General features: G+C 45.5%; 2 long non-coding RNA genes across 2 annotated transcripts; both read left to right on the top strand.

The window, feature by feature from the left end:
• Positions 1-21,652: 21,652 nt before the first annotated feature.
• On the top strand, positions 21,653-23,066 carry LOC121051243. The gene is made up of 4 exons (XR_005805389.1): positions 21,653-21,873; positions 22,206-22,296; positions 22,757-22,789; positions 22,958-23,066. It is a non-coding gene; the product is annotated as an uncharacterized LOC121051243 (long non-coding RNA).
• A 108-nt stretch (positions 23,067-23,174) lies between these two features.
• On the top strand, positions 23,175-25,213 carry LOC112190481. The gene is made up of 3 exons (XR_005805388.1): positions 23,175-23,357; positions 23,543-23,592; positions 24,888-25,213. It is a non-coding gene; the product is annotated as an uncharacterized LOC112190481 (long non-coding RNA).
• The last annotated feature ends 323 nt before the right edge of the window (positions 25,214-25,536 follow it).

Genomic DNA, 25,536 nt, shown 5'->3' with positions numbered 1-25,536 from the left:
TGATGCATGATGCAAAGATGTGTGATGAACACGGTAAGACATGATATGTGTGATGAACACGGTAAGACATAATGATATGTAAATGTTGTATGCATATGATGAACACATGTTAGGACCGGGAGTGTAGTTACTCGCCGAGTCCCCCAAGTCACGTAGTTAGTACTTAGGTTACGCTCGAGGATGCCCGTGAGTTTGAGCATAGAGCTCCGATATTGTAGTAACTATTGGTTGACATACTAGTGAGACTATAGCGTGGCCATGATAGTCCCCCAAGTATTGGTTAGAGGAAGGAACTCTAACTTACTTGACCCGAACGTATAAGCCATAACCCGGTTGTTTGGCTCATGTGTAACGGGAATGTACGAATTGAGCTCGCTCATGTTGAGCGGGTGATAGGTTGTGGGAGTTTTGTCCTATGGTCTTATTAATGGGATGTAAAAGAAATTTAATTGTTGCGATCAACAATAGGTGAAAATTTTCAATATTTCCATTAATAGACCACAACACGACAAGTATGAGCGTGAAGCTCAATGACAGTCCCGGTCTGGTACTACCTCCACTTGTGATAAGTGGTATGAGTAAGTCCCCCAAGTGTAGAGAATGCTCGGGAGGTGAGATGACTTAGAAGCAAGGGATTGGACCTTGGCTTATCCCGCCTCCGGTACCAAGTGGGGTTTTCTGAGGGCTTGAGTCTATGGTACCCGATGGGGTAGAATGAGGATTTGGGTCTCTGATACCCGGAAGGGTAAAAGAGGACTTGAGCCTCTGATACCCGGAAGGGTAGATTGAGGACTAGAGCCTATGATACTCAGAAGGGTAAATGAGGACTTGAGCCTCTGATACCTGGAAGGGTAGATTGAGGACTAGAGCCTCTGATACCCGGAAGGGTAGATTAAGGACTAGAGCCTCTGATACCCGAAAGGGTAGATTGAGGACTTAGGGGTACCTCGCTCGGGGCAAGGATTTGGATGCAAGGGACTGGACCTTGGCTTTTGTAAGGGAGCTACCCTTTAGTGATCCCGTTAGGATACCTCGCTCGAGTAGAGGATTTATGAGGGCCTGTAGGCCTCATGTACCCGGTGGGGTAGATAGGCTTGAGCCTTAGCACCTTGTGGAGTAGTTAGGCTTCGAGCCTCGTGTACCCGGTGGAGTGAATGAGGGTTTGAACCTCGTGACCCAGTGGGGTTATGTGAGATGCATGAGCTTCCTTAACCCAATGGGGTTGAATGAGGGCCGGTGGGCCTCCTTTACCCGGTGGCGTGGCCCCGGGTAGAATGATGTAACCCCGTTGGGGTAACCGGTGGCCCTAGGCCTCGGTACCCGTTGGCATGGCCCAGGGTGGAATGATGTAACCCCGTTGGGGTAACCGGTGGTGTTGGCCTCCGGTACCCTGTGGCATGGCACCGGGTAGAATGATGGCTTGTGCCTCGTGACCCCGTTGGGGTACCTCGCTCGGGGCGGGGATTTTAAGTGCCGCATGTTACTTAGTGTCACGTACATGTGTAGCAATTTAATTGATTTGCAATCAAGTTAAAGTATGACATAAACGCGTAGGCATAATAGGATATGCTAGTTAAATTAGCAAGTGTGATAGGCATGCTTAGATTATTGTAGTCGTTATTGAAGCATGTAAAGCATTTGTATTAGCTCAAATTTAAAGAGCATAAGTGAGAACTTATCTGGAGCCGTGAAGAAGTGGTATAAATATTATAAAGTATTAGAGTGGCTCATATGTAGGACTCCATATCGGCTAGCGAGTACCAATAGTTCATTTAGCCTCGCTCATTTGTACAAGCGGGTGCTCGGTTGGAATGATTGTACTTCACCGAAAATAAATAGGCGATTAGCAGTTTGTTTATTTTGTTTAATTGGCGAATTACATATAATTTGCTTGTGTACTGTGAAGACGTAATGCTGGTGATATGCAAACATAAGTAGTGTAGTCACATTTTGCATGTATTCATATTTTAAACAAATGTCATGGGTAAAGGAAGCCACCGACATGAGCAAAGCATGTTAGACATATCATGATAATGGAACATTTAATTTTGGTATAGTAAACCATGGTTGATGTAGTAAGAATGGTTGTATGTCGTGTAGTGGTGTGTAGTTATGTATGTAAAACAGGAACATAATTAAGTGGCATGATAAATGTGTGCCTGAGCTAGCAGTCATATTTAACCATACATGTTGTTGATATGTGGTACCGGTAGTATGCTAGCATGTGTAAAGGTGAGATAGCATGTTTGAATTACGTGTCATAGAGTTGATCATGCTTGACATGAACTCGTCCCGGGTGAAAAGGAATCACATGCATAATCAACATATATTTGTCCTGACTAGTCTGGCAACATAGAATAACTTGCACTTGGCATGCATGGGTCCAATCATTGACACAGTAAACAATTATGAGTGCACATTGCATGTAATTGTGCATATAATTGTGTATGCGTGTGGTGATATAGTTCAGACATGAATTATGGTGCGAGAACGAAGTTGGAAGAAGGAAACAGCTGCACGTCCACATTGCAATCAAGTAATTCGGAAGTGCGTGTCAATATTGTAAGTATTCAGTTCATGCAGCCAATAGGAAAGAATATGAGATATTTGCATGTTAACATCGTGTTAGACGTGTGTACATACAGGGAGTGCTGATCTGCAATAAAATAGAGAGGAAAGACATAACTTATCGAAGGGTGGTGCGTCCAGGTTGATAGAAGCTGAAGGGAAGGGGCTAATGCAAATGGGAGCTCCGGTACTGAACTCCAAGCTTCAAGTATGGCGAAGTACGCTCTTGATCAAAGTACAGAGCAGTAGTTAGAGAAATCTGATGAGATGTGCAGGTGCTGCCGGAGTGGGCCACCGGGAGAACTCAGAAACTGCCGTATATGGGAGCAAGAGAAGAATTTTTTTTTTTTTTTTTGGAATCGGTATCGGTGAGGCAGCAGGTACCGGTGAGGGCAGCAAGTACCTTCGAGGTTCTCGTTACCGAGAAGCTGGGATTTTTCTTGGGTTTGAACCGAGAAAGCGCAGCGAGTACCGGAGACCGCTCGACCAAGAAGTCGTTGAGATTTTTTTTTTTTTTTTTTTGGGTGTAAACGACCGGGTACCAAGAGCTGGACGAGAGGTGCCGCTTGAGATACTGGTGTTTCCTTCTGTGCTCGGAGAGCGTGAGCTAGTGCCCGGTCGAAAGCACTTTCTGATCGACCAGATTGAGCCGTGGAACCAGCGGGTGCCGGAGGCTCTTTTTTTGTTTGTAGCAGAACATACTTGGAAACGAGTTGGGTCAGCGAGACCACGACGGGTGCTCAGATGTGTGGCTGTTGGGTTTGACCCGGGAAGGCTCAGTGTCGAGAGTTGAGGATGATGACCGGATGGCCACCGAGAGGAAGTACCGGGTTGGTATGCATTTGAATCCGGGAATTGCTGTGCCTTGACTCGGTCAAGTAACCGGTATCATGGTCGAGCAATGGTGAGTCTTCGAGTCTCGGAGCTTGTGCATCTAGGCAAATTGAGAGAAGGTACCGGCCGGGACGTCCGCAGCTCAGCCTGGGTCGAAGACGATGGTTATCATCGGGAACACTAGATCCCGTGGAAGTGGTACCGGGTACCGGAGACTCAAAATTGGACTGTAGAGGTGGGAAATGATTGTTCCCGGATTGAGGAGGTTGACATGGCAGGGGTACCGGTGATGGTCTGGATGGTATGGGTGAGTCACCGGAAGAAGGAACTTCGGGGTCCAGGTTGTGATGAGTTTCTGGAGGAGAGCGATACGGGAGTTGATAACTCAGCCTAGGAAGCATGGCTGCCTAGATTACTTCTGAAGTGCGGTACCGATGAAGTTAAAATGGGTGATGCCGAGAAGATTATGAACCCAAAAGGGTCCAGGTAGACATCAAAGTCCCGGATGGACTAGCTGCCCCGGGAGTAGAAGTTAATTGCCGGGAACGGCAGGTGAGGCTATCGGAATGGGTCGCCGGTAGTTTGTTCTCGGGTGGGTCACCGGGATGCTGGGCGCTACCAGATTGACCACTGGAAGTAAGGCCGTGGAACCAGGAAAGTGATTCCGGGCGAACTAAGTAGTTTTCTTCCTCCATTTTGGATCCCGGTGAGGACAACAAGATGAGGACATGTATCATGTACCGGGAACCTTCGTCAGTTGGGACTCTTAAGGTGATGAGGTTGTTGGCGAGTCATCGAGACAGATGTTGGGTCTCAGAGTTAATGTTGCCGGAAGCTCACCGTGACTTGCTGGCGAGAACTACAAGAGATCAGGTACCGGAACGACTCAGCGAGGCGCAGGGAGTAAAGCCAGGAGAGTGCTGAGATTGAGTCAACGGGGTGTCAGAGGATCACAGAAGTTGATGATGGTTCCGGGTTCTCGGGTGTCGTTATCGAGACATGAAGCTTCTAGGGAGTGCATGGGTGCCTGCTACTCTGGTCCCCAGATCAAGTTTCAAAGTACCGGGCGGGTTCAAGGAAGGTTCAAGTCTCCGAGATGAGGTGGTGTGCAAGACTTGCTAGCCAGGTATGTATAGGTGCAAGTGGACCTTGATTCCTAGATGGGTGGTGTTGTGTTGCACGGCAGAGGGATGGATAGAGGTATCAGGAGGTGTGCATACCCGCTGACTCGCGAGAGTCCCGGAGAAGAGTGGAACTTGGGGGTGGGATGTGTACGTACCCACTGACAATTGTAGTACCCGGAGGATCATGTACCCGCTGGCTCGTGGTACTCGGAGGCTCGTGTATCCGGATGGCTCTTGCTCAAGGTCAGAGGTTCATACCCAAACTTAGGGCCCCTCCTTCTAGCGCCAATGTTTCTGTGTGAGAATACGTTCTGTGTGAGAATACGGAACGGGAACTAAGTGTGGATCATGATGGGGAGAGAGAGAGAGAGAGAGAGAGAGAGACAAGCATGTATAGTGGTTCACCTTGCCCTTGAGGCAAGGCTACGTCCACTTAGATATTTCTACTATGAGTGAGGCCAAGTAGCCTTTGTTGTGATACAAGTGTGGGGATCATGAATCCATCCCTTCTAAGAAGGGGAGGACTTCCTCTTATAGCTAAAGGAAGTCCCCATCTAGTTTACATTTCTGATGTGGGACATAATACACATATTGCTTCTCTTGAAGCCTTTTGGAGAGCGTGGGAGGGTGGCCTCCCTATGAGGTACGGGCCGACCTCCACCATAGCGAGGTAGCTCGGGTGTCGGACTACCGGATGCATGTCGTAGGCGGGACTAGCCATGTCGCGGGGCCCACCTAAGAGGTCGTTGATCATGCTTGGCGGTATGTAATATAGGTGGTATGTACAGTGATGTAACAAATCCTCCATATTAGTGGAGGTATGTACAAGTCCCCGAAATCCCCAAGTAAGAGTGACTTCTTAGTTGGGGAGTTATAAACATGATGTCATCAAGCATAAGTGACGTCTGAGCGGCGCCGAGCCCCTACAAGTCCCCGAACTCCTTAAGCAAGAAGGAACTCTTCAACCTATAAAACAAATATAGAAACATGTGCACGTAGGATGCCTGTTGTATTGGGCAACGTATGTGAGTTGCATTGATATGCATTGACATATATGAATGTACGAGGTGTATGATACATGTTGATGTATATGTGAATGGCACCGAGTATGATTGATTGCGACGTATAAACTCAAGAACGCATATAGTTGTGTGAGCATACTACGAGTAAGCATGTGAATTGCATATGATAAATATGTGATGTGCGCAAGAAAACGTATGTGGTTGACTTGACGAGGTTACACCCATGAGGTGTAAGTTGCATGAGTGTTGTGAAGACAAGAGTTTGTAACTCATGAACGATGAATATGCACACGTTTGGGTTAGTTTAGTTATCGCTCGTGTTAATGGAAGGTGAAAAGAATTCAATTGTTGCAAACGACAAATGGTAGAAGAATTCAATGTTCCATTAACATGTAGTATGTCAAGGAGACATGAGTGTAAAGCTTGAGAATGTTGAGAAGGAGTGAGCATAAAGCTCAGGGATTTGGAGTTTCCAGGAAGGCATAAGCATGAAGCTCGGGGATGCCATGAAGGCGTGAGCGGGAAGCTCAGAGGTGCCATGGAGGCGTGAACGTGAAAACTCAGGGGTGCTTGGAAGGCAAGAGCACGAAGCTTAGGGGTGCCGGGAAGGCAAAAGCGCGAAGCTAGGGGGTGTGGGGAAGGCATGAGCGTTAGAGCTTGTGAGGGAGAAGCTCGGGGGTGCCGGGAAGGCATGAGTGTTAGAGATCGTGAAAGCTCGGGGGTGCCACAGAGGCGTGAACATTAGAGCTCCTGAGCGGGAAGCTCGGGTGTACTGCGAAGGCATGAACATGAAAGCTCGGGGGTGCCGGGAAGGCATGAGCGTTAGAGCTCAGGGGTGCCGCAAAGGTATGAGTGTGAAAGCTCGGGGGTGCCGCGGAGGCATGAGCGTTAGAGCTTGTGAGTGGGAAGCTCGGGTGTGCCGCTAAGGCGTGAGCTTAAAAGCTCGGGGGTGTCGCGGAGGTGTAAGCGTTAGAGCTCATGAGCAGGAAGCTCGGAGGTGCTGCGAAGGCATGAGCGTGAAGGTCGGGGTTGCCATGAGGCATGAGCGGGTAGCTCAAAGGTGATGCATGAGGCATGAGCATAACCATTTGCTAATTATGCTAGGTTGTATGTACAAGTCCCCAAAGTCCCTAGTCAAGGAGGGTTTTCTTGTGGGCTTGATACCAAAGAGTAGCTTTGTGCCATATAACGAGCATAATTAGTGCAAGTGCATCGTCCATCTAGAATTTTGTCGGAGCGAACGCTTTTGCCCTTTCGGGTGGCCCCCTTCTAGGCCCTCCAAGGAGTCCCCCACTCATGGGTATAGAGCTCCGTATAGTCAGAAAATTGTTTGATGAGGGGAGTTGCGTATAAAGAATGGGTGTTAGGTAGCGAACCTAATATTTGATACCCAAGCGTCGGGGGTTAACCGTCGAATCAATGACTGATGTGGGCTGCGTTAACTGGTCCCTTTACTTTTTCTCGGAGGAGAAAAGCTTGACTGCAATGCCGCGTAGCGGTCATCGTCATTATGAGGAGTTGCCTTACCGCTTGGCGGTTGGTCGTGGACCATAGACTCGTAGAGTCTTAGACCAGTTTAGGTCTCATTCCCGTGGGGAGATTTTGACAAAGTATGGTGCCCGGAGGCTAGACCACATGTTTACATATAGAGTACATGTAAAGTTTGTAATTGTATGAACAATGACGAATTAGTATAGCAACTAATAATATATGGATCTTACGGCCATCTAACATGCACAATAAATAGTAACAAGTGTAATGGGTGTCCATATAAAATTTTAGGAGTAGCTTCCGGTAAATAGTATGAAGCATTGTGAACAGTGAAACTCAAAATTCTATTTTTTTTTTGTTTTTGTTTTACCGCTGGTGTAATGTTGATCGTGGTTGGGCATAAGTTGCCGCGGAGCTAATGATGATTTAAGAATGAATGATGATTAAAGAAAATGGGTGCTCAGTGAGAGATGAATTTGAATAAGGAAAAAATTTTCTTTGAGCTCCGTTAAGTTGACTTAACGCATGGTAAGTGACGAAGCTATTGTATCGGCTTCCCACAGATGGCGCCAATATTAATGTTAAAAACCAAATGCTCTAATTAACCTAAGAGAGAGAGAGAGAGAGAGAAGAAGTATAGTGGTTCGTCTCCCGCCTTAGCGGGAAACTATGTCCACTTGAAGTGTTGCACTATATGAGTTTGGGCGTTGCGGCCCAAAGGGATTACAAAATATGTAATGGGATGTGGAATAAATGGGAAGGAGTCTCCTTTTATAGGGAAGAGAGGCTCCTTCCTTTACATGGTTTTCAATGTGGGACACAAAGTCCATTTCTAGTCTAGAAAGCTTCTTGTGAAGGCATATTGGCAAGGCCGGGAAGGTTGCTTCCCGGCGAGGTCTTGGCAGCTTCCGACTATCATGGGGTAGGTTATATGTCGGGCTACAGTATGCAAGTCATGGTTGGGCCCCACCATGGCTTGTGGGCCCCCTCAGAGGGTGTTACTTATGCTTGGTGATGTAACAAATCCTCCATATTAATGGAGGTATGTACAAAAAACATAGGGATACAGGTTCAATAGTAATCAAGAAACCCAATGACAAATGATTGACTTGGTTGATTTTGCTAATCCTTAGCAGAAGCAATGCCGTTACGAGAATGAATAAAGTGTTGAATGAACATGCAAAATTTGCAAGATATCTACAACTAGAGAAACTTTTGATAAGTCGTTTTCCGGATCTGCTATCTTTTTGCATTTGGATGAGAATAGCAGAAACATCAACGCTACCGTGAAGTCACTATGAGACACCGAAACACATTGGCTTCATCTTGCAGCCTAAATTAATCAATAATAAACGGAAACTAAATATGCTCGTAAATGAAGCTATCAGCCTATATAGCTATACCAATGACAACCAACAGAAACAACAATCAGTAACATATAATCCAGTTTATATTATCAAAACTTGATCGGAAATAAACCCGAGGATAGTCTTTAAATGACCATTACATGCATCATCTTCCTCAAATGCTTAAAACTAAGCAATACCAGCTACAGCGGCCTAATTGTTGTGATGTCCTTGTATGCCAGTGCAATTATGCATGTCGTTTGTTCTCACAATTTAGTTTATCCACGAATTTCTCTATGTTGAGGGGATTGCTGCCTTGTCCCTTGGCTTAGGAAGTAGAAACCGCCCCTTTGAGGCATTTCATTGAACACCTTTATGCCCACCTTTCGAAACCAAATCTTTGAACACTATATTCGAGCAACTCTTTTATACCGATGTTAACGTGTTATGTATCATGGTGACTTGATTTTCAAAGTCCAAAGACAACAACTTTAGCCATACAATGGCTACTCCACACAACAGTACAAGTTGCCACAATGCCACATACACTATAATAACAAGTAAGAAGCGGAACCTAGGTTTCGCGTGCAATAGCGGCGGCACCACTCGTTTGGGTGGGATTGCACTGTGCCCAGTGACACTTGTCATCGGGTTCCCTTCCTCTGAGATTCGATAGCGCGACCTCTTGGTTGAGGAGGAAGACTGTTTGGTCAAAGGTGTGATTGCGGTGGTTCTGTGTTAGATGATGAGAGGCCGCGATTATGTGGTTTGAAGGTGATCTGAGGGGTTTTTGGATCTTGGAGGTTTGCGGGTCGGTGATTGAAGGTGCTCCTAAGTCCTGCTGGTGCAAGTGATTGGCTTATAGAAGCGGCATCGTCGAGGAAGAGAAGTAACAGATCCGATCGTGTTGCTTCAGCCGCGGTGGTGCAGGTGCTTGGATTGCAGACCTTCTGGTTGAGATTGCAGACCGTCGGTTTGTGATCTTTGCAAGAGTGAGTTGGCTGGTGGTCCTAGCTTTGGATTGCACCAGTCTTGTGTACTTACATAAGAATTTGCAAGCGTAATTAGCTATAATGGGCCACGCTCATGCTACCTCCAGCTGTACCAACTCCCGCCAAAGGAGTGACCTACGGGAACATAGCCAAGCAGGCTACCGCCTGAGCCCCGGCTTACCCCCAGACCACCGCTGATGCGCAGCCAAGCGCAGCGCCAAGACAACATCAGAAGCTCCAGAAGCTAAGAACTGAAGTATATCAGTCCCACATAGAAAACATGGAGAAGATCAGCTTCATCCTCACCTATAAAAGGTTCTCTCCTCTCTCCTTATTAATTACGCATTTACTACTTACCTAATGTTACTTTGTCAACATAAATATATTGACTAACTTAGGCATCGGAGAAGAGAAGACTGCCCAGCACGGTCTCTCTCTGATGCCCTTTGTATTTTACTTGATAGGTAGTGGAAGCTCTGAGAATATCACAAGTAGAGGTCTGCCCATCGGACTAGCGTTAACCAACATTTAGCTACCTTTAGATCTTAGACATTAACATTGGCGCCGTATGTGGAAACCCTTGAACTAAAGGCCATCCCACCACAACAATCACCATGACTAACGGTAGCGGGGGAAACACTAAGGAGCAAGCGGATCAATCTACCAACCCCCATCCCGCCAACCCCGCGGCCAGCAGTAATCCAGCGGTTAATGTCAACCGTGCATTATTCAACACTCCAGTCAACCCTAGCATGGAACCCTAGGGTTCATCCCAGGTCCCGCTGACCCAAACTGCAGTGGAGGCACGACCGGGTAGCAGTCACCCACCAACCCAAGATCTAGCCGCTATGTATGAGCTGGCACTGGCAGACCTTCACAAGGCAAACAGGGAGCGGGAACAAGAGCGCAGAGAGAAGGCTGAGGCCCAAAAGCAGGTGGCCACACTAATGTCGAAATTTGACGAACTGAAAAGGGAGTTGGAGGCAAACGCTAACCCAGCACAGAGCGAGCAATCGCGGAGCACCAGACTAAGTCGATCCAACACAGGCGGATTGGCACCCATACCAATCATATAGATGCAGGTATTGCCAAACTCACCAGAACTATTAGGAATGGGCCCACCTCCACTCCCCCGCCTAATGATGGAACAGGAAGCGGAGTCACAGCCGCACACCAATCGCTCAATGGCTAGGGCTAGGACTGAAGGTAATCCACTTGTCCCCGGGTGGGAGCTGGTTCAGCGGAATCTCCATGGGGGATCCGCCGGCGACGCAACCGCCTAATCCTAGAAAAGATGCAGCAGATAGAGCAAAGGCTAATCCGGGCGGAGGCAGGCGCCCCAACGCCAATTCCAAATCTACTCTTTGTGTCCAGACCAAGACCATTCACCGCCAGGATCTTACAGGCCTTCAGACCAGCACATGCCAAGACACCAAAGATGTCACATTATAGCAGCATGACAGACCCCTTCGTCCATATGGTCACCTTCAAAAAAGTTACTAACAACAAGGGATTTGATGTCGCCACCCTCTGCCACTTGTTTAGTGAAACGTTGGATAGTGAGGCAATGAGTTAGTTCTTTGAATGCACTCTGGGATCCATCGACTCATTCCACGCACTTTCACACGCTTTCCTCTCTCGGTTCATCCTATTGTCCGCTGGACATCACAACACAACTCAACTGTTCAACGTCAAGCAGGGCACAGAGGAAACATTGAAGGCATTCGTCACCAGGTGGCGAGCGGCAGCATCTTAATGCCGTGATCTTGATAAAATAATGGCATTGGCAGCCTTCAAGCAAGGACTCCTAAAGGGACAATTTCTCTATCATCTCAATTACAATCATCCAAATGCCACGTATGACCACGTCATGAGCGAAGCAGTCATCCATGCACAGGCAGAATTCATCACATATAGAGAAACCCCACCACCACCGTCAACACTTGCAAAGACCACTCAGCCTTCCTCCAGCCAGCAAGAGACCGCTAACAAACCCTCTGCTACGCCGCCAACTGATAAGAAGAGAGAGTGGTAACAAGGCAACTACCAGAGCAAGCAACAGAAGGACCAACATTATAACAAAGGCAACTGCTCATCTCATGGGGATAACCATAATAAACGGACGGAGTCTTCCCAGCGGTACGCAGTGTTTACAGTCCTCACAGCCTCATATGAGGAGATATACAACCAATGTAAGGACCAGATTCCGCCACCACCCCTGAGAAAGTACCCAAGAGTGGGAAAACCCCGAAACACTAGCAAATGGTGCAAATACCACGAGGACAGTGGTCACAACACCAACAATTACAACGCCCTCAAAACGGCTGTTGAGACTTTGTACCGTGAAGGCAAGATGGAACAATTCAAAGTACGCCAACCGCCACCCGTGGTTGCCAACATCGAACCCATACGCAGCATCAACACCATCGACGGCGGTGCTTCGATCACCAACATGTCTCATAGGGCAAGAAAGAGCTATGCACGCGCTAACCACCCCAAAGAAGTTTGCAACATCTGCTATGAGAGATCCGCCAAACTCCTAAAATCTGGTTGGGAACCCATTACCTTCTCAGAGGAGGAGGAGCGTGGAGTACATTTGCCCCATGACGATCAAGAATGGATCGACGCTATACTCGATAAATGGTCAATGGGAAGGGTCCTTGTTGAAAACAGATCCGCTGTCAATGTCATTTTCAATGGTTCTATAATCAACTCCAGCAGAACAAAAAATTACTCCAGGATCATGAGCCACTGCTCAGCTTCTCCGGTGACGTCACGCAACCACTCGGTTCTGACTACATGCGGCTAGTTATCAGCGCTAGTCCACGCACAGCGGAGATACATATGGAGTTCATCGTTGTTGACTGCTTCAGTTTATACAATGCCATCATTGGTCGACAGACACTTAACAAACTCAAGTGCATCATAGCCGGATACATGCTTCTCATGAAGTTCCCTACACCCAATGGGACAGGTTGTGTCAAAGGAAGTCAACAACTGGCATGAGAATGTTATTCCACAACCGTGGCACGGTCGGCGCGCCGCCATGAGATCCTAACGGTAGGAAACCATGCACCAGCACCAAATATCTTTGAGGACCCTAGGGATGACGAGAAAAAATATGTAAAAAAGGAGCCTGTCAACCCAAGACATCCTTGAGGGTTATCAGCATCTCCGACGAGCACCTTGAGCGGATAGTCCGCATCGGTGCTCGGCTAGCCCCCGAGATAGCGGTAGAGCTCACTCAGTTTCTATGTGACAATGCCGCCATCTTTGCATGGTCCTATGCTGATATGCCAGGTATCTCCCTTGAGATTATCACACACAAGTTGAGCATCAAACCGTCCTTCTACCCTGTCAAGCAGAGGCGAAGGGCCTTCGATAAAGAAAGAAATCGTGCAATAGGGGAAGAGGTTGCCAAACTCCAGCGCATTGGATTTATCCGCCAAGTCAATTACCCTCAGTGGATCTCCAACTTGGTCATGGTCAAGAAACCTAGTAGAAAATGGCGGATATGTGTCGATTTCAAAAGTCTCAACGAGGCATGCCCAAAGGATAGCCTCCCGCTACCCCGCATTGATTAACTGATCGATGCAACCACTAGACATGAGTTGCTCAGCATGATGGATGCCTTCTCTGGCTATAATCAGATCAAGATGCACCCCGGTGACCAGGAGTGCACCACCTTCACCACTGACAAGGGCCTATACTGCTACAATGTCATGCCTTTCGGTTTGAAGAACGCCAGTGCAACTTATCAGCGGTTGATGAACGCCATGTTCGTTGAGCATCTCAGCAAAATCATAGAGGTCTACAGGGAAGACATGTTGGTAAAAAGCATCAAGGCCAGCGGACACGTGGCAAACCTCATAATCATGTTTGCCATTCTCTTGGCTTATGGTATGCGCCTCAACCCAGAAAAGTGTTTCTTTGGCGTCACCGGCAGCAAATTTCTAGGCTACATAGTCAGCGAACGGGCATAGAGGCCAATCCTGACAAGGTACAGGCCATCCTCAATATGAAGGCTCTGGAATGGAAGATACACGTTCAGAGCCTCCAAGGCAAACTAACCGCCCTCTCTCGGTTCATCTCCAGACTCACCGACAAATGCCTCCCATTTTTCAAAGTTCTGAAGACGACCCACAAGAAGGTAATCAACTGGAACCCAGACTGTGAGGCGGTGTTCTAGAGCTTGAAAGAGCACTTGGCAGCAGTCCCACTACTTTACATTCCTGTGCAAGAGGAGACACTGTACATATACTTAGAGGTATCACAATCAGCGGTAAGCTGCGCTATTGTACGACGAGAAGGCCAGAAGGAGCTCCCCGTATTGTACGCCGACATAGGCATGAACGGGGGGAAACAAGATATCCCCCCCTAGAGCAGCTCGCTCTCGCACTCATTATCTTCGCTAGATAACTCCGCCAATACTTTCAAGCCCACACAATTCATGTCTTAACAAACCAACCTTTAAGCCAGATAATGCAAAACCCTGAGCACTCTGGGAGCCTCAGCAAGTGGGCCATCGAGCTTAGTGAGTTCGACATTGACTACAAGCCAAGAACTGCCATGAAAGGCCAAGCAGTGGCAGATTTCATCGCTGAACACACCGAGCGTCAGGATGAACCCAACCTAGGGGCACAGGAGGCCAACTCAGAAATGGTAACAGCTGAGGAACCAATCCCCAGTAGCAGTTAGAGTAGAACCTCCACATGGACTGCTCCACTTGCGATAGGGCCTGCTGTGCAGGAGTCATCTTGACGGGACCAGGGGACTAAAAGTGGAATACGCGTTAAAGTTCAATTTCAAAGCCTTAAAAAACATGGCGGAGTATGAAGCGCTCATTGCTGGCTTACTCCTCGCCATCGACTCAGGGGCTGAGAGTGTCAACATATTCAGCGACTCCCAGCTAGTCGTTAACCAGGTCAACGACAGCTTCCAAGCCAAGGACCAGCAGTTAGCGGCATACATAGGGTACGTCAAGACACTCCTCAAGAAATTCAAATTTCACACCATCACGCAGATCCCCAGGGAAAAGAATGTCAAGGCTGACCCACTAGCAAGACTAGCAATCGCTCAACCACACCAAAGTCCAGCGGACACAAGGGTGGAATGCCTTGATAAGCCAAGCATCACCAAGACCCTGGCCGAAATCTTCAACATTGAGGTAAACCCAAGTTGGATGGATGAAATAATTGAGTACAAGCGCAATGGAACACTGCCAACCGACAAGGTCGAAGCAAGGCAACTTAAGCGGAGGGCAACCCGCTATAACATCCAGAATGGCAAGCTTTACCGCCAAGGATTCACACATCCCAACCTCCGGTGTCTGACCCTAGAGGAGGGAAAGGCCGTTCTTACAATGATACACGCTGGGGAATGTGGAAACCACTCCAGCGCCAGATCTCTGGCTAATCGCACAATGCGACAGGGCTACTTCTGGCCCACGCTCGGAAACGACGCTAGGAAGGTCTCCAGGTCCTGCCATAAGTATCAACAATATGCTGACCTTCCCCATGCCCCGGCGGAGCCCCTGTCGATCATCATTGGTCCATAGATCCACTCCATGTGGGGCCTGGACTTGCTAGGAAAATTCCCAACCGCCAAAGGCCAGTTCAAATACATCATTGTTGCCATCGACTACAACAGTAAGTGGATAGAGGCGAAACCGCTGACGACTATAACTACCTCCAAGGTAACTCAATTCCTCTGGAAGAACATCTACTGCCGCTACGGAGTCCCCCACACAATCATTACAGACAATGGCACACAGTTCAACAACAAGGAACTCATATCTTTCACCGCTGATCTGGGCGAAAAAAATGAGTTTTGCATATGTCGCTCATCCCCAAACCAACGGCCAAGTCGAAGCAGCAAACAAGATAATCAAGAAGCTGCTAAAAAAGAAGCTCGACGACGCCAAAGGTTTATGGGCGGAGAAACTCCCGGAAGTGTTGTGGGCCATTAGGACTACCCCAACTTCCGCCACTAGTGAAACATTGTTCTGCATGATGTTCGGAACTGAAGCCGTCCTACCTATTGGGGTCACCCAAGCTACCATTAGGGTCGAGGGCTACTGCTATGAAACCAACGGCAAAGGCATCAACCTCGACAAGGACCTCCTCGAGGAGAAAAGACACAAGGCCCATTTGCACAACTTACAAAACAAACAGCGGGTATCACGTTTCTACAACGCCAGAGTCAAAGCCCGAAACCTCTTATTACACTCATTTCTATGCACGTAATTGCATTTTAAACACGTGAAATAAGCTAATCCTTAAGTAAATTAATATGTAGTTAATATATTTTTATTTTTTTGTAGGAAATCGAGAAAAAATGGACACAGAAATGATGCAAAATGGTGAAAGTCAAAATTTCGACAAAAGGACAAAATTGTGAATGGCTTAGTTAAGCAATTAAGCTTAATTGGTTAATTAACCAACACACACTGCATTCATGCACGTTTGATGTTGAAATAGACTTCTCCAACCAAGAATTGACACGTGGCATGTCACCACAATCACACAGAGACTTCATATTCTCTCCTCTTGGTCACGTGCAGCCTTATCCATGATTAATATCTTCCTCTAGCCACACATACCCGATTGATTCATCAGCCTTTACTCACAGCGCCTCCTTATAGGTATATATGTAGAGATATATATTGAGAAGAGGGGAGAACCCGAGAACCACATAACAGTAGCCGCAGCCACACCAAAAACAGAGGCAGCCCTTTTGGGCTGCTCTCTCTCTCCTCCATCTCCTCCATTTTTCCTCTTTTCTTTAGTTTTATTTTAAGGTTTTCAAGGAATTTCTCACACAAGCTTCAAGGATTCATCAAAAGCTACAAGATTCAAGCTTTAGGTATTTGTGGGAGTTGTAATTCAAGGGAAGTCATATTAGCTTCCTAGCTAATTGTGGCTACTTTTGTGTTCTCCTACACTTCTATAATCTTTTCTCTTTGAATTTTGTATCTTTGATGTTCATAGTTATGGGTTGTGAGTAATTTCTTTGTTGGGGGTTAGGGTTGTGTCTCTAACCCAAATTTTGTGTAAAAGATGTTTAATTTAATGTAATGATGCAATTTTCATATGATGGATGTTTATATCTATTTTTGTTGGGTTAAAATGCATGTCTAGGAGCCTAGTCAACTCTAAGGTGTGTATTTTGAGCATGTCTAGGATAGAGTTAGAGGCTTGACCCCCTCTAATTCCTAAGCTAGAAACCTTCAATTTCGTATTCGAAGGTTTATAAGCATGGTGATTTACACCTGTTGCGTGATTGCGCGGGCGGGTCGCTTAGTAGTCTAATTCCTCGATCTCTACGCCTCTTGATCTGAATTAGTGACCCTTGAACCGGCTCTAATTCATGCCAAGTGAGTCTCTACGGCCCTTGAACCGGAGTAGGAATACCATGAAAGGGAATTTCGGTCCTTGAGCCTTGAACCGCCTTGGATACGACTACCGCCAAAATATGAAATATGCATCTATATTAGATTAGCTTCCGACACATGAGGTTTGGGTGAAGGAACTTCCCTAACACCCGACATTCTCATTTTTATTGTTTACATTTCATTTTTTATTTTTATTGCTTTACATTTAATTATTATTTGTTAAGTTAAAATCAACCCCCAAACATTAAACTCTTCCACTCATTTGTGCATATCTACCACTAGGCTCTTAGTTTTGATTAGGCTTTGGTGAAAAATTAAAGTCAAGCATTGCTAAGGCTTAGTGCCTTAGATTAACATTTTTATGTATTTTCTTTTTCTTTTTCTTTCCTTTGTTTGCTAAGTGTCTTTATTTCCGATTACCCAAGGAATGTGGGTTAGCCACTAATCCCCGTGGTACGATAAACTTTGAGCATAATATTTTTCTATCTTGACAATGATACGTACGCTTGCGTAAATGTGTATTTAAGTCAACCTCTAACTGGGGGACTGGGTAATGAAGGAAGTCATTCCACCGCCAACGGCACTCCGCCCAACTTGGGAAGGACCATACAAAATTGTGGAAGTCGTTAGCCCCGACACCTTCTACTTAATGGACAAGGATGGCGTCACAACGACCCACCCTTGGAATACCAAACACCTTCGGTATTACTACAAATAGTCATGCCGCTACCCAAGAGCATCTTGACTTAGCTAAATTTTTGTTCAATATTTAGCTAAGGGAAGCTAATCAACGGGTACAACCCCGCTTTTGTAAAATGCTGGTCTATCAACTATCAATGAAACAAGGAATTATTCAAACCATTGTCACCAAGTCCCAGCACAAGAATTAACTAGCAACGCCAACAATATTCGGCGGACCATGCCCGCTACATTGTGCACTTGGAACAATTTTAATTCCTTTATTGTTTCATTAATTGGCAAAAGCACAAGTCAAAACTCTGGCAAAAAAAAAAAAAAAAAAAAACAATCATTGAAAAGGATCCCACACAAAATGTCAAAGGCAAAAATTGCATATATCTAGGGTCGGGACTCCCCACCTAAAGGAATAGTCAAAATTACAAAATAAGCCTTAGCGGCACCAACATAAACAAGCCTCAGCGGCATTACAAAAGCTGCGGAGTATTCATCACTAATTCTTGGGAGCAGCGGCAACTTCTTCAGACTCTAGCGGTAGGGGTGGCCCAGCCAGGCGGCTCGTCTGATCAGATCCAGGAGTGGTAGGGCTCAGCGTCACCATGGTGCCATCCTCTCGGGTATTGGCGGCCATGAAGTTAGCACGAGAGATGTCAGATTGAGTGGGAGGTGGGTCCACTGAGAATCGTCCGCCGGACGCTCACCACTCTCTCCGCTACCTGAGCGGGCACCCTAAGCTCGAATAGGAACCTCACTGCTCGCAGGCTCCCGCTGACCAGATGACCCGGCGGGTTGGGATGCTTTCACCCAATCGATGGCGCCCTTCTGCTTCAACATGTCTAAGTTGGCAGCACTACCAGCCTTCGCCGCCTCCATCATGGCTCGCTTGTACTCCGCAGATTGCTTAAATGCCTCCACAGCGGCGACCTCCATGAGGTGATGCGGCTCCTCTCAGCTTCCAGCCAGGCAACCTCGCCCTCCAGCCTCTTAACCTCAGCGGACTTAACAGCAGAATCCTTCTAAAGGATCTCAACTTTTTTACCCTTAGCCGCCACTTGATCCTTCAGCAGGGCTATGTCTTGCTCTAGCTTGGAGACATGATCGTTCCGCTCGAGGTCCCGCTTAATGGCGAAATTAGCTTTCCACGGGCATTCATCACATCACACTCCGCCTTGGTCAGGCGCCGCTCAACGTTCGCCAGCTTATCTTTGGCCTCTTGCAACTCCCTCTCGAGACTTAAATTTCCTCCTTCAACTGCTGCTTAACCAGAGGCTGGTTTGACATGGCAAGGAACAGCTCATGTAGCCCGATAGACAGATGGCCAAACGCTGAGCTGAATGGCAACTGTTGCACTGCGGTCGGGCGGACGGTCCTATCCAATCCACCAAATCCTAACCACTCACAAAGGTGGAAGAGAAACTCCCGCTCGCGATCGGTCAGGAACTCGGCATACGGGCTAAAGGAGTCTAGACCGCTCGCCTGCACCTCCCCGACAGGGGCCACAGTCACCTTCAGCGGGGCCCGAATTGCCCTCTTTTGTTGGCTGGCCCCGATGGTCTCCACATCGTCTCCCTCCTCTCTTTGTCGGCGTCATTCTGTCGCCGCTTCCTCTGTAACACCACCCGTGTGGAACCAACGGCGACAGGCCTCGATTGCATATGCGGCTCCAACCCCGCAACAGTAGCTGGTTCCTTCAAGGGCGCCACCTTCTCCTTCTGAGGCCCAAGCCGATTAGCGAGCGCTCTCTCTTTCTGCTGCGCAGGGGCCTTGCTCCCGCCAGCAGCCCCGCGGTCGACGCCAGCTCCTGCCTGAACCACGGGTGAACCGTCGGGTCCAAGATACGAGTGCTGAGGCATCGGCAGCACCACTGGAGTCTTAAACTGGCTCACCGCCAGTGTCTGGGGGTTGAGACAGTTTGCTGGGCAACCAGCCCAGCGGCATACATGCTCTCCAGAAAGTCATTAATCTCTGCGCGGTCCATGGCTTTGGCAAACACGTCGCTTCTCACTTTGTTACCCAGTGGAGAATCTACACGAAAGGCAACAGGTTAGCCTGAGGAAAACTGAACTAAGGCACAGATCAGCGGAAGTTACTTACCAAGGGCGCGAGTCAACTATTGATCGACCAACAGCTCCCAACCGGTGAGAAGACGGAGGTCGAGCAGGTTGCGATTCTGCCAACAACCTCTAATCCTCGCCACGGACACTCTTCCTAGTGTGTCAAGTTATATCGCAAGCCCGCTGCATAAAAAAAAACGATGATTAGCAGAGTACAGAAACATATCATACAAGCAAAGCTGGCAACTTCGATTAGCAAAAGCTAGCACCAACCTCAAATAGGTTGGAACTCTGACTTAATCCTGAATGTCGGCACCCCCTCATTTGACCCAACTTGGTATTCCCACCCCGTCGTGGCAATACAGAAGGTCCCCCGCTAGGGAGACATAGAATCCTTTAGATTCTCGATTAGCTTTGGGGCCCCCTGACGGTGGCTCAGATTTACTTGTCAACTACATCCCTGGCGCATCACGTACACCAGCTCGTAAAAGTGCAACACCTCCGCCACGGTTGGACCCTCGTAGCCTGACAAGCGCCATAGCGAGTTGAGCGCCATCAACAACCTCCACATATTGGGACAAATCTGCCCAAAGGCGAGACCAAACTCGCACACCAAGATCTGGAGGTTGGGGAGTAGCGGAAAGGTAACACCTTGGTGGAAGATGGCCTCCTGAACAGCAGCATACCCCGCCGGCAAAATAGAAGCCTTCTCATCAGCGGCAGGCGGACACGACTTCACCACTCCCGGCAGGCGGAATACCCACTTCAGACTATTGACTGCAGCAGTCGTCATAGGTTCTCCAACCTCGTCAACTGCAGTGCTGTCGCGGAGAATCCACACCTACTCTACCTCTTCCCTGCCAGCCTCACCCCCGCCAGCAAAACCTCTAGCAGCGCTATTGCTCGCTAGCCTCTCCTCACGCCTTTTGCTGGCGGCAACGTCTTCCCTTGCCCTAAAACTTTCTAGATGACCGGCACTACCCATTGCAATTTCCCAAGGTATGGTCTGTAGCAGCTCGATGTCTAGCGGTTCGGACAGTGAGGTTCCTGCAGGGGCAGACGGACGCAACGAGTCAATAAACATCCTATCCGCCACGCTGAGCGACACGTCAGACCCGGAATCCTCACTGCTCGAGATCTCTATGACGCTAGCCATCACAAACCCTAAAACCCACGTCAGTTAGTTCCAAAACCGATCTAAACTATCCCTATGTCAGATTTTAGCCAAGAACATCAAGAACAACCAAACCTAGAATGCACTACTACAAAAAGTTAATCACACAACACTAATCACACAACAGAACAGAAATTGTCTGTTGTGTGTTTAAGTGAACTCTATTGTACAACGGTATTAGTGATGTTCTGTTGTGTGAATGTCCACAAAGTGATAACTTTTTTCTCAGAACTACATTGCATAACATAATTACGTATTGTCCGTTGTCTGAGTCTTTAAAAATATAGCGGCAGATTTCCCTCCACTCTCTAGTCTTGGTTGCCTCTTGACATCTGAAATTTGGGCTACTAGGTACAACGGTGCTTGAGATTTCTGTTGTGTGATTGAAAATTGGATACCAAATTTTGAGGAAGCTTGCTTAAACGTCTTCCACCTAGTGCAAGCTGTAGAAATTAGACAACAGAAGTTATACGTTTCTGTTGTGTGAGGTAGGAACATAGGCGGTAGATTTTTGAGCCAAAATGTTGTAGGCGGCATGTTTCCCTCCATGTTTCCACATTTTGATTTTATTTAGTGCACTCACACAACAGTTGATGAGGTTTCTGTTGTGTGAGTAACTTTGAAAATTTTCTGCTAGGTTTAAGTTGCCATGCCACATTGTGTCCCAAAGAAGGAAAACAAAACCTAGCACGACATACAAAGCCTCTCAACCCTATCTCGACCCGTCGACCCTCGACCCTCTCTCTCGAATAGCCTCCCCGAAACGCCTCAAGAGAGGCACCTCGATCTCTCTTGTGAATCTCTCATATTCATTGAGAGAGATTCAATTTGGTCCTCATTCTCATCTCTCTTTCTCTTATCGTCTCTCTCTCATAGTTCTGAAACCCCAAAATTCTCCAGAAATATCATTAATCACATTGAAATCTCAAACCACCTAAACACCCAAAACGCTTTCTACCCTAAGACCTTCGCTGCTTCTTCCTCCTCCCCTGCACTTGTCTGCCTCTCTCTTCATCAAAAAACCCTAAAAAGGAAGACGATGCCTTTTCCGTTTCAGAATTTTCTCCAAGTTGTGCCATGTGGATTTCGTCGTCACCGTTGCTATCAACTTGGACGAGCAGCTGATGGGTTCGTCAACACCATGGGTTACTGAACCAAGGAGGTCATTGGTCGCAATTGGTTAGCTTCTTTATTGGGTTTTTCATTTTACAGTTTGAATTGGGAATTTTTTGACCATGGTGATGAATTGGTTAGCTTGCTACAATTCCAGTCAGTCAACTTCATGGCCTAAAATATGCAACTTCTCATATTCATTTCATCTTGACTTCTTCATGAAACTTGTTTGAAATATTGTCATATTTTTTTTACTCGAAAATCATGAAAATCCAACGGTTGGATTATTTACAAAAAAAGCTAACACTACCAACTGCTCATAAACAATTCCTGTTTTGAGGTATAGCTGTGAAACTAATTTAATTAGAGTTTTCATGTCTAATTCCTTTCAAATTCAGATTCTCCTCACAGTGGGTTGTGTTTCCACAATGAAAGTGAGTTCAATCTCCTCTATCTTGAGCCAAAATCCAACAATGTGATCAACTATTGGTGAGTTATGGCTATCTTGATAAAATTTCATCTTTTATTGTTCAATCTTCATATGGTGTTCGGATTCATTAAATTTGTGGACTTGTGAATTGTATGATTTGTATCGGAGACTTTGAATCTTATTCTCTTTTCATATTTGATGTTAAGTTTTTGTCAAAGTTCTTTGTATTAGCTTCTGACTCTACAAACTACTATAGTCAAATGATCCTTGGGTCACTCACAGTCAACGGTTTTTAGCTCAACCTTTTTCCTTCTTGCTACTCCTTTTCTCGTTGGCATTGTTGTATGCGATTCAGATTAGGTTATGTTTGTTATGGTTAGTTGGATCAAGGTTTTAGAATTAGAGGCCAAAAATATTGCTCTACCATTCTTGTTAGTTGGTTAATGGTTCTTTGAGTTCAAGCGAAGTAATCATTCAAAAGAATTGCTGACTTAATGAACATTTTTATTGGTACTGCAGAATTGACGGGAAGCCATATCATCTTCTATGCATGTAAGATTGCTCCTCTCTCTCTCTCTCTCTTTGCACGTGTGAGTGTGCAAATTGTTATTAACCAAGTCTAGACCATTTTTTTTCGTTATTGTGGACTATAAATTTGCAAATGGAATTTCTTAACAGCAGCATGATGCTGCCCTTATATATTTGTATTCTTCATTCTAGAGCCTTTTTCTTTACATTGGAAGTTAGTATGTAAAATACTTTTGTATACCTGATTTTTGTGAGGATTAGGGAGAATGATTCTGATATCACTCCTTCAAATGCCAATTCAAGTGAAGATAGGATACTACTGCTCCTTACTTGAATGGAGTACTAATCTTGTCATTAATTTATGTCTTATTCTTTTATATGCTGATTATTAAAATTGGATTTTGTTGCAGATATGAGGCCTTTGCCTAAATTGGATGCAAACACCATAGAAATCTTCAAGGGGTAAGCAAACTGTGAATTGCTTTTGTTCAAATGTACCTCTCTGTCTTAATTGATATTATTGTCCAATCTGTAGGCTCATATCTGAAATTGAAAGTATCTTCTCAGAGAAAGCACATAAACTCCACTGAAGGTATGTTGATTGATATCCTTACTTAATTGAGGAATCCATATGATTAAATGTAAGGATATACCCCTTCTGTTTGCTAATATTATATTTCAATTTCTATTCTCCTATTGTAATCCTTTTTATCTTTTTCATACATACCTATTGTAATCCTTTCTCTAACAGTTTATCTATTGATCCTTTGTGTGCAGGCGTATGTTAAGAGCTTCTTGCTTCCACACTCTTCTTTTTCTTGTCTCAAGTATGAATCTTAACTTAGGTTTTTCTTGTTACTTTTTTTTTCTGGTGAACTACTTGCTGCAGTATTTATCTTATATTTATATTTGTTTTGGGTATCAAAAGAATTATTAGGTTGTATGATATCTATTTGTTTCATGGATTCTTTGAAAAAAGAGTTGAATCAATTTGATTGAAAGCGTTTATTAGTTGGAATTTGCATGAATAGAATGATGAAGCATAAATAATTGCATTAATATAGGACTAACAGAGTATGATTAAGCCCTTGATGCTATATTTTCTGTTACACATTCATTTATATAGGACTGAAGGATATGAGGTATTGAAACCAATTAAGAATCTGATACTTTGTTGGATTTGTGAGAGAAACAAAAATGAAGGATTTTCCTAGGACTTTAACTGGGCTTCTTCTAAGGATTTCACAATGCATCCTTGCTGCTGCCTTTATTGCTTCCATGGCCACCACTTCCAACTTCTTCAATTTCACAACTTTCTGGTATTGCCTTCTTTTTTAAAATCCACTGATTTCTTATTCAAAGTATCTGGTATTGCATCAAGTTGAAATTGGTTTGTAATCCTAGAAGTTGATGACTTGGCAAGTTAATTTAGCATTAAAAATACTGAATGTTAGTTTCTCCTAGTTATAGTAGATCACATTTCAGTTCTTGTGTTGCAGCTACCTGATTGCTAGTCTTGGATTGGAAAGCTAATTTGCTTCCATCTAATTTTGCTTGGTCTGAGGTTCTTTGAATTTGAAATATGTCTCAAGTCCTTCGGCTACTATTTCAAAAGCTTCTATAGGCTAATAGTTATATATATGAATCTTTTCATGCTGTTAAGCTTGAACATAGAGATTTTAAGAAGGGTTGCTAGCTAAATTTAGGCTCCCTGTTATTGAATGTAGCTGCTTGATGTGTGGTTTTGTTGGCAATGCAAAATTTTAATGAGTGTTGAACTTGTAACAGATTGTGGTTCTGGAATTGGGAGGATCACAAAACATCTTCTCATAAGATACTTCAATGAGGTGAGTTTAGTTTTTGTGTGCAGACTGCAGCACCTCTCTCTCGCCATTTTTGATATTCAGTTTATTCAGTCTCTGAGGAATTGATTTGATTGCCGTACAAGATATTTTGCAGGGTCTTAGATTGATCTTGTGTTATTCTAGTTGATTGTTTATTTAGCCTTTTGAACCACTGCAAATTTGGTTTGTCCAAACAAATGTGTGCCTCATTCTGTATCAATTTTCGGGTGTGTATGTGTTGCTATGAACTTATGTTTGCCCTTCAATACCTTTTGTAGGATTTTGAATGGTGAAGATGTAGATATAGAGGAAACGGTTCGTCAAGCTCCAATATCCAAATCCCAGAACCACCATTCAGATTCATTCTACTCATCACCACAAACAAATAGGAATATTCCTACTTTCCTAGCATAGCTGCACAAGATGAAATTGGATTGCTTATGTTGCAGCATTACTTGTGGGTGAGGATCGAACACAATCTTGTATAGCTTATGAAATTGGAAGGCTTTGTTCAATGGCATGTTTAAATGCTTATAAAGATGTATATGGTGAATCGATTTGGAGTTTGATGTATCACATTTACTTTTAGCATTAATATAAAATTATTGTTCATTGGTAATAATCTCTAGCGTTGATTTTGTACAATTTCACCTAGCATTTATCTCATACAACACAATACAAAACAATGTGTTGTATGACTTAAAAGAATTCATAATTGAGGCTTCTCCCTACAACAGTCACTGATTATTACCCAATTTGATTACAATATTCACACCACAACTAACCAAATATAGTTGTTGTGTGAACTAACATCCGACAACAAAAGAAAACAAAATTGTGTTGTGTGAGATTCATAACACACAACAGAAATAAATCATCTCTGTTGTCTGAGTGAATCAACAGATAAGGGAGATAATTTCACTCCGG

The sequence above is a fragment of the Rosa chinensis genome, chromosome 2 (genome assembly GCF_002994745.2).
Source record: "Rosa chinensis cultivar Old Blush chromosome 2, RchiOBHm-V2, whole genome shotgun sequence".
NCBI classification, from domain to species: Eukaryota; Viridiplantae; Streptophyta; class Magnoliopsida; order Rosales; family Rosaceae; genus Rosa; species Rosa chinensis.
Note: the sequence above shows the minus strand (reverse complement) of the source record. Positions and strands in the feature narration are given on the sequence as shown.